The sequence below is a fragment of the Eumetopias jubatus genome, unplaced genomic scaffold (genome assembly GCF_037043125.1).
Source record: "Eumetopias jubatus isolate StellerSeaLion01/CBP00866 unplaced genomic scaffold, mEumJub1_p1.0 scaffold_10, whole genome shotgun sequence".
In the NCBI taxonomy this organism is placed as follows: Eukaryota; Metazoa; Chordata; class Mammalia; order Carnivora; family Otariidae; genus Eumetopias; species Eumetopias jubatus.
In genome coordinates this window covers 46,867,467-46,871,892 of record NW_028274816.1, presented here as the reverse complement: position 1 = coordinate 46,871,892, position 4,426 = coordinate 46,867,467, and the positions used below count along the sequence as shown (strand labels likewise).

Genomic DNA, 4,426 nt, shown 5'->3' with positions numbered 1-4,426 from the left:
TTTTTATTGTTATGTTAATCACCATACATTACATCATTCGTTTTTGATGTAGTGTTCCATGACTCATTGTTTGTGCATAACACCCAGTGCTCCACGCAGAACGTGCCCTCTTTAATACCCATCACCAGGCTAACCCATCCCCCCACCTCCCTCCCCTCTAGAATCCTCAGTTTGTTTTTCAGAGTCCATCGTCTCTCATGGTTCGTCTCCCCCTCTGACTTACTCCCCTTCATTCTTCCCCTCCTGCTATCTTCTTTTTTTTTTCTTAACATATACTGCATTATTTGTTTCAGAGGTACAGATCTGTGATTCAAGAGTCTTGCACAATTCACAGCGCTCACCATAGCACATACCCTCCCCAATGTCTATCACCCAGCCACCCCATCCCTCCCACCCCCCACCACTCCAGCAACCCTCAGTTTGTTTCCTGAGATTAAGAATTCCTCATATCAGTGAGGTCATATGATACATGTCTTTCTCTGATTGACTTATTTCACTCAGCATAACACCTTCCAGTTCCATCCATGTCGTTGCAAATGGCAAGATCTCATTCCTTTTGATGGCTGCATAATATTCCATTGTGTATATATATATATATATATATATATATATATATATATATATACCACACCTTCTTTATCCGTTCATCTGTCGATGAACGATGATGAATCCTTATAACCAGGATGGACCAGCGGAGATGGTAAGTGGTCAGAATCTTGATATATTTTGAGGTGACACCAACAGATTTTTTTTCTGAAGGATTGGAGGTAGGGTGTTGGAGAAATAAAAAAGTCAAGCCTGACTACAAGATGTCTGACCTGAGCCCCTGAAAGAATGAACCCGCCATTTGCAGATATGGGGAAGATGATGGGAAAAGCAGTTCTGAGATTAAGATCAAGAGATCAGTTTGAGACATGTTATTTCTCTTTCTCTCTCCTCCCTTCTGGAAAGTTTTCTTGACTTTTTAAGTTATTTTCTATGAAGTCTTTGAATTGTTGATTTCCTGGAGATTTTTCTATTTTTTAAAAAAAGATTTATTTATTTGAGAGAGAGAGAGAGAGTGAGTGTGAGGGGAGAGGGGCAGAAGGAGAGAGAGAATCTCTAGCAGACTCACTGCTGAGTGCGGCGCTCCCTACGGTGCCCAACCTCATGACCCTGAGGTCACGAACTGAGCTGAAACCAAGTCAGATGCTTAACCAACTGCACCACCCGGGTGCCCTTCTTATATATTTTTTGGGTGTCCTTTTTCTATAATTCCTCCTCTTGTTTCATGGATGAAATATCTTTTCTCTCTGAAAACATTAGTTATAATTTAAAAGTTTTTTTTTTTTTCTGCCCCGTGAGGTATCTTTTTTTTTTCTGGGTTCCTTTCTTTCCCGGTTTCATTCTTTACAATTTTTATTCAAAGTTAATAATTCTGTGAGGTTCACTGTAGAAAACAGCATCATCTGCCACCTCTCCCTTTATCTCATTTCGATACTTCCCCCACCCCCCCACAGTCAAACATTCTCAGTTCTTTTAGCTGATATTTGCAAATACCGTACTTGCATTGCTATCTCTTGACTTTTCAGTTTCAGGCACTATCTTTTTCTTTGGTGAATGAGAATTTACCCTTCCTTCCTATTTGTGCTGTCATAAGCCTGCTCTGTTGTCATCCCTCCATGTTTCCAATGTTATTAGGTAATTATTGAGTGTGAACACTGTTGTTCTTTGCCTATTGCAATTGTTTTTCTTTTCTTTTCTTTTTTTTTTTCATTTTATTTTTAAGTAGTCTCTACACCCAATGTGGTGCTCAAATTCACAACCCTGAGACCAGGAGTTGCATGCTGTACTGACTGAACCAGCCAGGTACCCCTCTTTTCTTATTGATTTGTAGGAATTCTTTATATAGTTAGGTTATTATTTCTTTGTTAGTTGTATGTGTTGCAGAAAGCCCTCATTCTGAGTCTGTCTTTTCAGTTTGTTGATGGTACTTCTGTTATATAGAACTTTAAATTCTAATGTAATCACACAAGAAAAGCCGTCTTTTCTTGATGGTTTGTGATTTTCCCCCTCTTGTTAAAGAAAATTATCTTGAGGTCATGAAAGTATTTTCCTCTATTTCCTTCTAAAAAATTTAAAGTCTTGCTTTTCACATTCAGAACTTCAATTCACCTGCAAAATCAATTTTTTGTGATCTGAGGTAGGGATAAACTTTTCATGATTTTCTGTGTAGGCGATCAGTGATCCTAACACCGTTTATTAAAGAGTTTCTGTGGGATTTGATTGGCTGAGCTATGTGATGGCCACTGTGGCCGAGGGGGTGGCCAGAAAGCAGCTGTGAAGTCTGACAGACTTGCACTGCCTTGACTTTTGGTTTCAGCCTAGTGCCCTGAGCTGAGGAAGTTTTCGCATCTCGTTCTGCTCCGTTCCTAAGGCATTGCACCTTCTCGGTCCCATTGCTGCCCCCGGAACCCATTTGAAGGGCACAGCTGGAATGGTGGGTCTGAGCCTGGGGGACTGTGGGGCTGCCCCCTTGGTCACTTCCAGTGGGTGCTTAGCCCCAGACCAACCTTGTGACCTCTGTGAGGAAGATGTTGCTCTGGGATTGGAAAGAGTGGAAGGAGATGAGAAACAAATGGGGATAAAAAGCAGCAGCGAGTGGAATCCCTTGCTGCAAGAATCCAATGCTTCTGCTCAGATTGGTGGTACTATCACGACAGAAAGTCACGAGTCTGTCCCATGCGTTGTGAAGCAAAGGTGATCGGGGAAAACAGCAGGAAGATAGGATATATATTTGATTAGTCCACAAGGACTAAAGTTCAGATCCCAAAGTGCACTTGCTAGTTATCTTCACAAAAATGGAGAGACTTGTCTTACACCAGAAGAGTTTGATTTTATTGTTTCTAAACCTTCTAAAAGGGGCATCAGGTCCAGATATAAAGACTGCAGCATAGCACCTCTGACATCGCAAATGCAAAATCAAAGTAAAAATTCAAACTGGAACCTCAGGACACGAAGCTGGTGGAAAAAGGATGCCTCTCCCCTCCCAAGTGGTAGTTTGGCATGGCAAAAGAGCAGGGGATTAGCTAACTTTAAAGAAGATGAAGGTGTTAATGATGTTGACTCCGGAAAGGTTAGAAAGTCTAAAGGAAAGGGGACATTTTGAAAGGAATTCCAATGAAGACAACTAAAACAGGGTGCCAGAAGGGTCTTCCAGATTCTGCTCAAAGTAATAGGAGAAGAGAATCTGAGTTTAATAAGGCAGATGCTGAAAGTGAACCTTGTGCAGAAAGTCAGCTTGATAAAAAAAGTTTTATCTCCATTTCTGATGCTGGAGCAAGCAACAAGCCCCTTGATGTAACCAATGAAGAAAAGAGACTTGTAAAAAAAAAAATTATTGAGTTCAGGATCAAATTTTTGTTTTGAGCAAATAACTTCTGGCATCGTAAACAAATTATGTTCAAGCGAAGAAGCACAACGAGAAGTGTGAGGAAACCTTTTTAGAAGCTGGGGAAATATAAACAAAAGTAGAAACTGGGGGAAGGAAGGAACATTTGCATACTGACATTTGAAAATGTGGCTCTGAAATGGACAACAACTGCTCAAAAACTGAGAAAGACTATTTCTCTGAAAATATGTCAAGAAGATACCGTTCCACAGACACAAACAGAAAAAAGGAAAACAAGCCTATGTTTTTCCAGCAAATATAACAGAGAAGTTCTTAGCCCCCCACCACGACGCAAAGCCTTTAAGAAGTGGACACCTCCTTGGTCACCTTTTAATTTTGTCCAAGAGACGCCTTTCCACGCTCCACGGAAGCTCCTCATTGCTACTGTAATTCTCAATCGGACCTCAGGCAAAATGTCAATGCCTGTGCTTTGGGAGTTTCTGGAGAAGTAAGTATCCTTCAGCTGAGGTAGCAAGAACCGCAGACTGCAGAGATGTGTCAGAACTTCCTAAACCTCTTTGGTCTCCACAATCTTCAAGCAAAAACCATTGTCAAGTTCTCAGATGAATATCTGACAAAGTAGTGGAGGTATCCACCTGAGCTTTGTAGGATTGGCAAATATGACTCTTACCGAGTTTTTTGTGTCAATGAGTGGAAGCAGGTACATCCTGAAGACCATAAGCTAAAGAAACATCATGACTGACTTTGGAAAATTGTGAAAAAGTAATTGTCTTAAAATTCTTTGAAGTTTTCAAACTTGTTTTTTATGCATGTACTTGATCCATAAAGAGCCCCATTAGGCACAACCACTGACTTTATAGGCATGTAGATTTTAATCAGTCCAAAAAGAAATGTAATATAGGTTTTCTTTTTTGTTTCAAAGTTTTATTTAAATTCTCGTTAGCTAACATATAGTGTAATATTGGTTTCAGGAGTAGAATTTAGTAATTCATAGCTTACATATAACACCCAGTGCTCATCATAACAAGTGCCCTC

At 40.3% G+C, this 4,426-nt stretch overlaps 1 pseudogene; it reads left to right on the top strand.

The window, feature by feature from the left end:
* The first annotated feature begins 2,470 nt into the window (after positions 1 to 2,470).
* On the top strand, positions 2,471 to 4,157 carry LOC114224440 (methyl-CpG-binding domain protein 4-like; annotated as a pseudogene).
* Positions 4,158 to 4,426: the final 269 nt, after the last annotated feature.